This window comes from Micropterus salmoides, unplaced genomic scaffold (assembly GCF_014851395.1).
Source record: "Micropterus salmoides isolate LMB-PRFRI ecotype aquatic unplaced genomic scaffold, ASM1485139v1 Ms_hic_scaffold_7, whole genome shotgun sequence".
NCBI lineage: Eukaryota > Metazoa > Chordata > Actinopteri > Centrarchiformes > Centrarchidae > Micropterus > Micropterus salmoides.
In genome coordinates, this window is record NW_024044459.1 from 11708815 (window position 1) to 11723177 (window position 14363).

At 38.9% G+C, this 14363-nt stretch overlaps 1 long non-coding RNA gene across 1 annotated transcript; it reads right to left on the reverse strand.

The window, feature by feature from the left end:
- Window positions 1-456: 456 nt before the first annotated feature.
- On the reverse strand, window positions 457-6189 carry LOC119891097. Its single transcript, XR_005442396.1, has 3 exons — window positions 5545-6189; window positions 4297-4409; window positions 457-2130 (listed from the first exon to the last, which is right to left on the reverse strand). It is a non-coding gene; the product is annotated as an uncharacterized LOC119891097 (long non-coding RNA).
- Window positions 6190-14363: the final 8174 nt, after the last annotated feature.

Sequence of the window (14363 nt, forward strand, 5' to 3'; positions counted from 1 at the left end):
GTTTCAGGCTTTTTTATTTTGGAAAAAAGACAGAGAAAGGCAGGTGGGTACAGTCGTAACTCTAAAATATTCTTGAAACAAGCTGATTTCTGCCTGACTGGTGAGATTATCACCAGTTATGTTGACTTGCTGTAAGAACATAAGACTTTAGGAGGTCAACAAGGCCTGTCCCACTTCAAAAGGACCGGAAATCTTTTCCTGCCAACGTTTTGCAGCACTCAGTATCCCACCGTGCTCTGGTCACTTGTTAATGGAGCGTTCAGATGCTCCTCGTAAAAGTGTCAATTAGGAAAATGTCACGTGACCACTTTATTTATTGTATTTATATACATAAACATATTATTCATATTCATATAATTTGTATTTGTTATAAATATGATCATATTTATACATATGTATGCACATTATATATTTACACTGTACAATGTATCATATATATATAGTAAATATTATAATACTAATATAAAGTAAATAGAGATGGATTAGAATTATAATTCTAATCCATCTTTATTTGCTTTTATTTATTTACTGTATAAATCCATCCATAAATCTTTGCATTTATTTATTTTAGTATGATGCTACAATGAGTGTATAAGTTACGTGTGCAATTATCGAGTCATGCTCATATCTGTATAAGCGAAAGGTGTTTATAGGTTTATTTTATTTTTTATTCATCTTAGTCACTCCTATCCTTTACTTTTGACTCTTAGGTTGCTACGTAAACAGAGCGGCAGTTTGTAAGAAAGAGAGGAAAACATAGTTAACATAAACAGTAAGTTCCCATATCACTGATCAGGTGATGAAAACAGGGCCATCTATAGAAAGTGTTTATGTAAAACTTTTAAAGATAGTAACCAATTAATAAAAAATGTTACATAAAATCTGTCTAAAAGTAGGAGACCTCTGTCTATGCTCAGATAAGATCCTGTTTTGCCATTGTATTAAAAGTTAAATATCCACACCCCTATAAAGATATTAAGTGGACTGGATGAAGATGAGAGGATCTGTGAGTACTGGGAGCTTAATAATGCTGGAAAACAACGGGTAAACATACAGGAACGTTTGGCGTCTGAATAGACCAATTTGGCATGGGTTGTGTAATTGACCACTGACCAGACATGAAAATAAAATCATTCATTCATTCAAAATGAGGACATCCACTCGATTAATAACAATATGTCCAAATAAATTACTTAAAATTAAGTTGAGACAGAGAAAAAAGAAACTTGATCAACAAACAAATCCAAAGAAAATAATAATAAATAATAATAAAACTTTATTATTTCAATATTTATATTATGGAATTTGGATTTTGTAATGTGCCCCCTGCCTATAGCAGCTTACACATAAACTAAAAGTTATCTAACACAACAAAGATCAACAAAAGAAATTATTAAAAGTTAAATCAACAAACAGTCTCATGTTGATCCTATCATCAGTCTTGTGTCAGTTGTAAAGTGTTCTCAATGAACACACTTGTCTTTCATGCATTGCCTGCAGCTTCATACTGAACACCAGAAATAGTTCAGGCCACTCATTGACTTTGCTCAGCATCCAGACAGCTTGGCATGTTTTGGCAAGTTTTCTGCAAGATATTGTCTTCAGTGAGGTATCGCCTTTCACTTGTTTCCTTCCCGTCCTATTTGCTGTGCGGCAAGGGCGACAAAGAGGCATAAATCTCCTGAACTACCTGTCTGATAGTCGGCCAGAGGCATCCGCTCACCACTGCCAACCCGAGAAGGGGAACTGGTCTGGGACTGGATCTCAGTTTAGCTCATAATGAGGCTTAAACAAATCCCATCCCTCTAAAGAATTAAAGGAAGAGGGAGTGCAGTTATCAAGAAGTCCCAAATCTGTTTAAATTCTCAGTGGCTTCAAAATGCGACCTGTTATCTGATATGATTCATAGAGTGTGTTGGGAAAGATGAGTGAGTGTGAAATTGTCTCTGCTTGGCGTTCCCGGTCTTCACATCCGACAAGATGAATGAGCTTGATGAGTTCTTCAGTTTCCATTTCAGCCTCCTCGCATTTGGCCTTCACGGTTTCTTTCTCTCACTCTCTGCAGAGCCCTTTTACGGGAGTCATGAGAAATGCCGCCATCAAAGAATGACTTTGTTAGGATATTATGAGCTGATGTGAAGTAAGAGAGGGGAAAAGAGAGACAGGGTGAAAAACAGAAAACACTGGTAATGGATCATAAATTACACTTTTCATGGAACAACGCGATTTGATCTGGGTGTCAGCCCTTCTGAACTGATCGGAGTGAGCAGAGCCAATAGGTTTCCTCAGGATGTTTGTGCTCCAGATGATGTTAAAAGTGAGAAAAAGGAGGACATTTAGGCAGAAACAATTAGTCTCTACAGACCAATAGGCTGCTTCGTGCCAAAATACTGCAGAAATGAGAAACTCAGATGTTCTGTCGGACCAAATGTCAAGTCAGATTGACTCATTTGTGGATCTGGTTCAAATGTGTATGCGTGTCTGTCTGGGGAGAGCTCTAACTCTATAAAAAGAAGTCCCTCATGTCTTCCCAATATCTAATGGTATCCAAGAGGAAAGTAATTAGATGATTCACCACAAACTTAAAGAGGGAGAACAAGTCGATCCCAGAGAGCCACCCCACTGAGAAACTGTAAAACGAGTGCAGAAATATCCTACTTTACTGATACTGTTTCTTTGCTAAGATTAAATCTCTATCATATGATTTTATGTATAGTAGTTAGACATTGTTTCCTTCCGTCTTATTTTTTTGTTATGAAACAAAATAAGAGTAAAATTTAATTCTTGACCTCACAGTCTTCCATGACAAAGATTATCTTTGAACCGTCTCTAGCTCATAGCCAACCAAAGCTTCATACTTTGGTCCTGTGACAAGCAAACATCCACTGATGAAAAGGTCCGATTTAAAGGTCCTGAAGAAGTGAATGTCTGCTAAGCATAAACCTGCACTAATCACAGTGACAGCTGTTTGAAAAGGCCCTAAAAACCAACTGTACGCTACCCGCTCGGTACCAAAGAGCACAGCAGACAATGGTAACGAGTAGCTGGCGAAACATGCTGGAGAATTTAACAGCTAAAGACACTGATATCAGGAGTTGGTGGAGACAAAAATGGTAGGAGAGTGAATATTGGACTTAAATTGCAAACACGATTGCTGATGTTACTCTGTCTGCTGGATGCTGTAAACAGGCAACCATTTGCTAACATTTACGAACATTAGCCATATCAACTCTTTAAGGTTATATGTCAATATTGTTTAATTAAAAGAAAAATAGCAGCTAATTTGAAATACACTGTAGGTATTTTGCAGACTTTAGACCGTCCACATAATTGTTTCTATACAGCTTATTAAAAATGACATTAACATTTTTCTTTTTCTTTAAATGTGAATGGAAGTTTGTCGTTGACATTGGAAACTGTAGTTTCACCAAAAGTAAAAAAACAAACAAAAAAACACAAAACAAGCGAAACATAAAAAGTTATTCAATTCCACTTACTAACTTTTTCCATACCTTCCCTTTTATGTTTTTTCTAGAAAGACTATGTTTGAGCAGGGGACAGAAAATATAAAGCTAGGAAGTGGAGTTTAACTACTTAAATGACCTTTACACAATTACAAACTAGTATAAAAAAAAATCTAGTATAAAAAAAAATCTATTTTAATCCTCTTAAGCTGAATAACATAAGGTTTGACAACAAACTTATTGAACTCTTTAAATAACATTGGATGCTTCTTATAAATTGGAGAGAAAAGGTATTGAAGCCAATTTCCCACTTTTGAAACATCAAATTGACTGACAGTCCTGTGTAATTTCTTGCCAACACATTTTTATGGTATGAAGTTTTGTTACACTGAAGAAAATTGATGTGTTTTTATTGTGTTTAACACCTGACTTCGATATTTTGGAGTGGACGTTTATCCTCCTGCCAAAAAACCTTCCCTCTGAAAATGAAAATTTACATTTTATTTGCTTCACCCTAACCCAAAAAGTTTTCCTTCTTTGTCGGCTAACCTTTTTATGTAACTAGTAGGTGAAAAGGCTGTGCCCAATCCCTTGTATTGTAACCTAATATAAGTTTAAGTGAATAAGTGTAATTTCCACATGATTTTTGTCCACATTAAATAATTTTCTGACTTAATGCTCATTTTTCAAAATGTTACGACCTCATTGTAGCGAAACCCTCCATGTGGAGGGTATCGTATCCCCCCTGAAGTGAAGAACAAAACATCAGACGGCTCAAGAAGAGTCTCAGCAAGTGCATCCGCCGCATACCACATTTTAACAAGTATCTTACCACACTCACGCTGTAACCAAGTCAAACCATATGGGCAGAAGGAAGGGTGGGTGCTCTGAGGATGGGAGTGGGCGTCCCATCTCAGGATCGAGCCATAAGTCATGTTGAAATACCTCAGAGAACATCATGAGGACAATTACTGGGTGGAAAACAAAAACCAGACAGGCAGCTAACAGAGAGATAACAACTTTTTGCTTTATTGGAGTAAATGAAAAACAGCCTCTGGAAGCAGACTTAATACCTGTTTTACCTAGTTTCCTTACTTTATTCACTTTAAATAGCTTTTTAAATAGTTGAAGTTAAAAGTTAAAATTGTCCTATTCCCAACTGTTTGACATTATCATATCTGCTCTGTATTAGCTTGTCCCGACTTTTCATTGAAAGTTCTGATGTTTACACCGAGTAAAATATTCCAACCCAAGACCAGGTGTTTATTTCATGGCTGCACCATTTCATCAAACGGAAATATTTTAGATGTCTTGTTCATCATTTTATACACATTTGGTATCTCTGGGAATGTTCTGCCCTCTAGAATTTAAAATTATGTTCTGTAGATTTGAACAAAGTCTGGCTGCACAGCATTGCAGAGCAAAGAGTAACGAGTGGCCCACTGGCATTTAAAGCTGTGGTAGGCAACGCTGGAGAGGCTAGTAAGAGACTTTACAGTTTTTCTTGATTGCTTAAACACATTTCTCGAAATTATGCCTCTTTTTCTTGAAACTCTAAACACAAATCCACAACTTCTCACCCATTTCCCCAGACGTCCTAATTCCAGGTCAAAATAAAGCGCTCCACTCAAAACCATTCAATCTTGCTGAAAAACCAAACTTTGAAATAATGAGAAATTCAGAACAATATACATAAACTGGTTATTAGTAATGTTGCGTGTGGCCTAAGAAACCATTTCACATGATGAACACAAAAGAAATATAAACATTTGCACATTTTTTTTAGTCCTTAGTGTGCTGTACAGTACAACATACAAACCAACAAATTATTCTGCCCCAGAACCTCTGGTCAGTCTTTGGTCAGGGACAGGCCAGAGATTCTCATTCTCCAACTCCTCCTTTCTACTCCTCCTCCCTCTACCTCATCCACCTCCTTCTTCACCTCTTCCTCCCTACTGCTTCTCCCTCCTCTGTGTCACAAAATAGCTGAGTGCGTGTGTGGTTGAGGACCCAAATGCAGGACATGGATGCAGGCAGGTAAAGTTCAAAGGTTTACTAAAACAAAAGTGAGCACACTTACAAGTAGAGTGGCTGTGTCCAGAGTTTCCAAAAATCATAAACAATCCAAATGAACAAAGAGATCCAACAGAACAGGTAATCCAACAGAAACTCCATAACGGGAAATCCGCAGGAAATCTCTCTCACACACACACTTAACGATCTGGGAGGGATCAACACAGGTGACAGGCAATCAGAATAATCAAGCACACCAACACACAGGCAGGCAGAGGGACTAACAGGGGAAACAGGCAGGCACAGGTTACTAAACACAGGCCATATCAAAATAAGACAGAACAGATCAGAATAATATGAATAAACTAATCCAGAACACAAGCAGACAGACATTATACAAATAAACTACAACCATCGGGGTAAACAGACTGAACTGGGATCAAACAAAACACAGAGCAGACATGAGCAAAAAACAACACAGAAGTACACAGACCAGGATTAAACACTAAGACATGAACTAAGGCACAGAACCAAAACGCAGGACTAAGTAGTAAGAATGAGAACCAACACAAAATCCTCACAATAATGAACAGGGCAAAACAGCAGAACACAAGATATGGAACCAAAACAAGACCAAAATCCTTAACTCATAACACTCTGCCCTACTCCTGCTCCGCCTCCTTCTTCTCCTGATCTTCCTCCTGTCCCATCTCCTCTTCCTTCACCTCTTACTCCTCTTCATACTGCTCTTGCTCTTCCTCCTGCTTCTCCTCTTCCTCCTTCTCCTCTCTGGTGTCCTCTACCTCTTCCTTCACATTTTTCTGGATCCATTGTTCTGAAACTAAACGAACTGACTCCGGCCCTTTTATCTATTGAAGGTTCTGATTGGTGTGTTATTAATTTTGGATGGTAGTTTTTCCACCTGGGTAGCTGTGTGCTAATTGAGCTCAAGCTGTGCTGACTTGAGTGAACAATATTGAATGTCAGTGCTTTCTCAATGACCACATGGTGTAGTCAATGAGAAAAGATGATTTGTGTTTAGAGTTTAGGGAAATGGGTGTGCTTTTTGAAAAATGGAGTTATGGTTTTGAAATTTTAGCTCAAAACCCTGCTTATAGCGATTAAGCAATTGAGAAATACTGTAAAAGTATCCTACTGAAAAAATCCGGCTCATTTCAGCCACTCCCCCAAAACACATTTTGATGCACAGTGAGTGCAGGGCGGGCAGGGTGCACGCAGGTAGACAATTAGGCGGGTTGTTCTTTTACAGTCCTGTTTTTATATTTTACATTTTTATTAGTATTGTCAGGTTGCCGTTTTGTACTCATGTTGCTCTTGTACTACGTTTGAGTGTTTACCTTTATGGCAGGATTTCCACTTGTGGCCACAGTCGCAGCAGCTCATTTCATGCTAATTACATTTTTTTTTAATACAATATAATATTTTCCAATGAGAATATTTGGTACAGAAATAGCTGCGTAACAATTGTCATCTAATCAATCCACATGCCATCAATTCTGCTCTTATAACTTATAATAAGGTTGTAAAAAAAAAAAAAAAACATTACTGGAAACTTTCTGTAGTCTCAGGTTCAGGCTTCCAAACTTTCCTAGTTGCAACATGCCAAGCTTTATTACCTTTATTAATCATTGGCAGGAAAGATACCCAAATGGGCTGTTGAAGCTTTTCTCAAGTAGATATCGAATTGATTTACATGAGGTCAGTTCTGTCTGTTTGTGAAATATAAGTTATTTGAGATCAAAGAACAGACAACTATGGTACAATACAGATACATTAAATATGGGTGTAAACTCATACACTCCCTACATTCAATTTTCCATATGTTGGTCATATATACTATTACTTGGAGCAGTCTGAACAGAGCAAAAATCGTGAACATCCAGTATCATTAATGCTACATGCAGCATTTCACCTGTTAAAGGAATATAATTTAATACAATCTTACTTCAAACTGCTAAAAGTGATGTTGGCTTGAACTCTCAAAATGTTGTAGAAAAATGGTTCTCATGTTGCTTATGAAGATAATTAGTCTTGTGTGACAGCGAGCAGGTCGGTGAAAAGCTGACAGCTCCAGTTAAAAGTATCTGTGGCAGAGAGTAAAAAATGACCTTTCTTTAAAATTGCCCAAACATTCCTCCTACAGAGACATGCAAAACGTTTTAGTTCTACACAGCATGCGCACATAATGGTCAGCCACCTGGCTCTGCTAGGGTTTTTTTATGTGGGAATTTCAGACTAATTCAGCCTGGAATGTCAGATGTGTTCTCAAGATCATGCACCTGATACTAAAAAGCACTTCACAAGAGCTCCAGTACAAGATAGATCGCTCCCCGGAGAGTGTTGCTCTTCTTTCCATCCTAGAAGCAACAACCCCTTTTCTGCCCTTGGTTTTTATATATATATATATATATATTTTTTACAGGAGACTCCTGCTGGTGCACACTTGACAGCTCCCATCATGTCATTTAAATTTCAAAGATATTTCTGGTAAGAGGAGATAGAGGAATCTCATATTATCTGCAAACATGCGCGGGCTGCAAATCTGGCAGCATGTACACAGAGACTCCTCTTTTTGTGCGCACTTTATTTTTTTGTACCCTGAAGAGGATGAGACACCAGCGGGCCTGAGCTCAGTGGGGGGGGCGGGGTATATAGAGGGGGGTCTGGAGGGGAGGTGGAGTTTTTTGGCAGCAACTTCAGAGAACACGGGACACCTCGGGATCAGGTCGATTAGGGCTTGCGTGCCCGTGTCCAGGTTTATGGTGGCTTTTCACTGGAACATAACCTCTTTGTTGGACAGAGGGGTGAGGCAGGTGTTTTCTCCCCCCCGTCACGCGGGTGTATAACTCAATGAGGCCCTGAGATAGACACATTCACACTTAAGGATGAGCCACTAACCTGAACCACCAGGTTAGCAGGTTAGGTTAGGGATGTAACTGAGTACTTTTACTCAAATACTTTACCTAAGTACAATTTTGAGGTTCTTGTACATTTTTACTTTATACTTCTAGTCCACGGCAGCGTTTTCTTACTTTGCAGAGCCAGATTATTAATACAAAAGATTGTCAACTAATAAATGATCATTTTTTATAGATTAAGCCACCAGGCAGTACTTAGTAGTACAAGGTATGAAGAATGAATTAAATCAAAGGGGAACGCATCTAAAATGTAACATGAAGATTTGTACAGCTCCTCTCCCATAGTATCCATCATGAGTATTTTTACTCATGATGGATACTAGTATATGAAAAGGGACTATATGTAAGCAAATTTTTGTATTTTCAAACATTCATATTTCTTACTGTCAGTGGGCTCAAAACTCTCCGTTGCTTGCATCAGCCACTATTCTGCTTTTAATGTGAGGTCTCCGGATCGGATTCAGCCCTGTGCGCGCTCCCGAGCCTCTCTCATACTACAGCGACAACACGGCAGCTAACGACATGCAGCCCACTAACACCATAAAACAACCGGCTCACAGCAAAACGCAAGCTCCACGTAAGGATACAAAACAACAATAAACAGGTTCAGATGATGTCGAGTAAGAACAAAGTAAGCTTTAGCAAAGCTGGAGAAACACAGAGAAAGTCGCGTTAGCTTGCTGGCTAATGCCGAGCAGTTGCTAATGTTATCCGGAGCAAAGTTATATCGCTTTCCACATTACTTCACCAACTAACTTGACCCATGTTACTATCCTGTGTACCACTGTTGATTTAGCCTGCAAGAAAGGATGTAACGTCAAAAAGCAAATGTGGAGCGATTTATGTACTAATGTTAACCTATAGTGATGCAGCCAGGAGCAGCCAGCTAATGCTACAGTAGCTCGGACCTGCCGCTTACCAATACTCAGGTACACAGCTTCTCCACCTCTCCGGCGCTGTAACTAACGTGACCCACATAATATAAAACACTGCAACTTCACAGCGAAAACAACCCAGAGGAAGAGCCATACACTAACACTACAGTAAAGTTACTTACTGCAGTCTAATTATTACCAAGTGTGACGCAATCTCGTTATAATATTCAGTCCAGCTCACTACCCGTTTCCTTATCATCCAATACATGTATCTGTGCTGACATTGCTGAGCCTCCGGTGAAAGATACACAGATAGTAAAGATAGTTACTGAAAGCAGCAGGCAAGCTAACAATGTAGCACGTCGGCTAAATGCAGTAAATGTACCGTGATCACGTAACGAGCATGGATTAGTTCAACCTGCAGCTGATAAAACTATTATTGTAATGTTGCAGTAGGGGTTTACCTGAGTTTCCAGTATATTGTGTGAAGCTGTCACTCTGCCTTTTTTCCGGGAGGAATGTACCGATATGCGTCTGGCTGTGCTGAATGAAGTAACGTTACGGAGCCGGTGTTGAGCTGCCTCTGAAACGGGAACATTGATGTTACAGAACATGAACATGTCTGAATGAAAAGCCACAGCCTGCATGCTGGTGTTCCTGCGTTTATTGCAGGATTTCTGTGTGAAAGTGGTTGTGTTTCAGATTATGCTGGCTCACGAGTTCAAGCGAGCACGCGCACGAGCACACGCCTGGTTGCAATCTGAAAACCACTAGTGGCCGCTGGAAACTACATAATACCCCTTTAATGCTTATTATTTTTTACATTTGTTTAAATAAAGTTTTCAATGCATAATTTTTTTTTACTTGTAACAGAGTATCTTTCAACCTGGACTCTATTTTCCCATGTTTTTGTGTCTATGTGACAAATTGGGACAACATTTGATACTTTTGTTTTAAGAGATTAAGATTTTTGTTTACCCAGAAACAGTCAATATGTCACTCTTGTCAAAGCCACCAGACTCCGTTGACAAAAATAGTAATTATAAATACTAAAAAAAGTCCATATCTGCAGGGATCACTTCCACATTGTTGTCAGACACTAATAATCTGAGCCTATATGGGACAAAAACAGGCACTTTAGTGGATTTAGTGGATCCAGCAGTTGTCTACATAATTAAGTCTAGATTACCTTTGCTAAATTTTAGATTCAAGCTCAAAGCTCATGTTTTGTATAAATCTCTCCATTTACAATTTGCTTCAAAACCACTTTTACTTTCATGGTCATAATGTAAACATCCTGGTCCAGGGCAGTGTAAATAACCGTTATTCAACATCTGGAAAATAGTTCAATTACCGTTATAACTCAAATGAAACAGAGACAAAAACAGAACTATGTCTCATGGTTGAAGAAAGCGCAGCAGTGCAAAACATAGAAAACAGTTATGTTTACATTCTTGAAAATACTGTTCTCCATGAAAGCATTTATGCAAATTAGTCAGAGTTAGGGATTAGTGTTTACGTTCTCCTGTAGGGAACAGCACAAACACCCTCAGGCTTGTTCTAAATGACCCTTTGCTTGGCCTTTGCCCTTCAGTTAGTTATCCTCTTAATGGCGAGTGGCACCAATGCAACACACACACACACACACACACACACACACACTATACACCTCTGCTTGCAAACTTCTGGACTTTTCTGTAATCTTTGATTTTTAGTAAATTATTGGATAATTTGATGTCTGTGGCATTTATTCATTATTGAAATGAAACCATCTGAAACGTCCCATCAACAACTCATCCGCGACATGACAGTGGGGCCAAACTAGACCGGCCACCAGTTTAATCTTTAACTTTTATAAGTTGATCATATGGGGTTTAATTTATGTAAAATCTTTATTTTAAAACTAGTAACAACAACAGCGGCCATATGCAGTAGAGTAAAACGTGCAATCCTGAGATGTATGTTATAGAAGTATAGAGTCAGTCTCAAAGTACAGTACTTGAGTAAAATGTTCCAACACCAGTTGTTTTTATCTTTCCTTGGCTTCTCTTAACTCCACACTGCAGAATCAGTTTGGCAGAAGGTAAAAAAAAAAGTTTCTTTAACTCCATTTGGGTGGCCATATGAAGAGTGAGGTGTGAGCAAATCTACACATGGCACAGTCTCCCGCCGCCAGAGGAGAGGCAAAACAGGCTCAACACATCAATAAAGTGTACATCTTTCACATGTAGAAATACCAAACTATCAATCACACAGCAGGCAGCAGGGCCACGTCCACAGACTCTTCTGCACTTGATCTCACAACCTTTCTGAACATGTGTGTGTTCAAAATGTGTGCCACCTTTCTCACATCCCTGATTGGAAGTGCTGTTTGTGCAGACTATAAATCATATTTAACTGACTCCTTTGTATTTTATCAGTCAAACAAAGTCCTCTTTTTAACCCAGCTGCTGTTATGACTCAGACCTGTCCAGTAAGCAGTGAGTCTGTGATTTGTAGGTCAAAAATATGTAGATGTCAAGGTAAAAATATGTCTAAACTGGTTAAAAAGTGAAACATTTTTTAGTTACATAGAGGCAATTTTGGGTAGTGTAAACTAGCCCCTACCCACAACTTCTCACAATTTCCCAAACATCCTATTTTCAGGTCAAAATGAAGCTCTCCACTCAAAACTTTTCCCTCAGACATACCACACAAGCCCTCAAGAACACACACACTACAACACAGTCTGACACACTGGTGAGATCAATTCAAAACAATACTACAATACTACAGAGTTCTCAATTTAATAGACTGACCCCTTAAAACATTTAGGCATAAGTTCCTTTCATAAATCACTTCTTGCACAATGGTTGAACACATCATAATTTGTCAAACATATTTTCTATACATGGCTGTTCAACTTTTTTAGGGCCCCAGCACAAAACATGCGAGGTCCCTATTGAAACTGAAGGGATTTTCTTTCTTTTTTTTGCAAAGTAATTTCAATTTTGGGGGCCTAAACATTCTCGAAAACTCACCAAACTTTGCACTTTGGCGAAAAATTTTGTATTTTATGGGTTTAGCACATGGACGTGGCAAAATTGCTCGGTAGCACCCCCTACAGAGCAGCCCACGAACAAAGTTTCACTTACATGTACGAAATTTCTGTCGTATGTGTATCATGTCCAGGCGTACAAAAAAGCCTCTTGGAGCCATTGCCTAAACCCAACAGGAAGTCAGCCATTTTGGATTTAATGGTAATTTTACACACTTTGTACTTTAACGGACTCCTCTTAGGGAATTAGTCCGATTGACTTCAAATCTCCGCTGTGCAGTCTAAACCCACTGATGGTTAAAAGTTGTACAAATGGTTATTACCAGTTGACCCGTTGCGCCCGTGGCGTGTTGTCAAAAATCGATGATTCGCCATGAAACAGGAAGTTGTTATAATTTTAGTATACATGCTCACGTCTGCACCAGATTTTACATGTATAATAAGAGTTGCACCCTGAACATGTCCTTATGCCAATATTCACTGAAAGTCATAGCGCCACCTGCTGGCAACAGGAAAGGACACGTTTTACGCTGTAATGTACTACTCCTAGCAGGTTGGACATATCAACTTCAAAACTGTCCCAGAAAACCCTTAACACATTGATGAGGCCATGATGGCATGGCAGCAAAGTTCCACGCTTTGTCATGACACAGGAAGTTGTTGTAACTTTACTGTACATGCTCAGATCTGTACCAAATTTTACACGTTTAATAAGAGTCCCGCCCTGAACACATGTAGATGCCAACATTCACCCATAGTCATAGCACCACCGGCTGGCAACAGGAAGTGACCTTTAATGAAGCAGCCCCCGCGGCACGTTTCACCTACATGTATGAAATTTCTGTGGCACATGTATCATGTCCAGACATACAAAAAAGACTCTTGGAGCGATGCATTAAACCCAGCAGGAAGTCGGACATTTTGAATTTTATAGTCATTTTTGGATGATTTACACCCTCCATACTTTAACAAACTCCTCCTATGGATTTAGTCCGACCAGAAAAAAACTGAAGACCAGTGGTGACAAACTGGCCTGAGGTTTTCTACTACATGTGGTTAGACGTAATCTGGCAACAAGTCACAGGAAGCCAGGATTATTAGAGCAGGGAATCGTCGAGCTGATTGGCAACAACACACACACAGACACACAGACACACAGACACACAAGAAATATGTCCAGAATCTGCAGAACCTACTACATGTTAAAATAGAGGCATTAAAGTTTTTTTCAATTGCTAACCAGCATTGGTCAAAACTGAAGTCACAGTGTCAAAACTCTTCACACAGTCAGCGAAAGAAGTGTATGACCAAACTGTGAATACTTTTTCATTGCTTTCACACAAAATGCATTCAATGACCACTTTCTCCAAAATCCATGAACTCTTTTCTCACTACTACTTCACCACCTGCAAAACACTATATCTGCAGCACATTGTTCAAATGCTGACACACTGTGCAAAACAGTTAAAAACACATTCAGAATAGAATGACTGCAAATATCCTGCATTTTGCAGTAACTGTTCAGAAATATATAGAAAACCTTAGCAGAACATTTATGTACATTTTATGTTTGTTATTGGTGTTATTATTATGTTCTTATGTTGACATAGTTGATTGTTTTCCTTGGCCGACCTGTTCGACGTCTGTTGCTCACTACACCAGTAGTTTCTTTCTTTTTCAGGACATTCCAAATTGTTGTGCTTGCTGTGCCCAATGTTTGTCCAAGGGCTCTGGTCGATTATCCTTCTTTTCTCAGCTTGGCAATGGCTTGCTTTTCTCCCATAGACAGCTCTCTGGTCTTCATGTTGGTTTATCCTCTTTAACAGGAAATGCAGTCTTTATAGGTTTGAACCAAGGATGAAAACTTAGACTAGTCATGCAGAGTTATTTACCTTAACCTAAAAGGCAACACCTGGGCAACAAGAAACATCTGTCAGTCACATGTTCCAATAGTTTTGCTCACTTGAAAAATGGGTGGGTTCAAACAAATGGTGATATGTCCTGAGTTGTTTAACACATCTAGATGTGAATACCA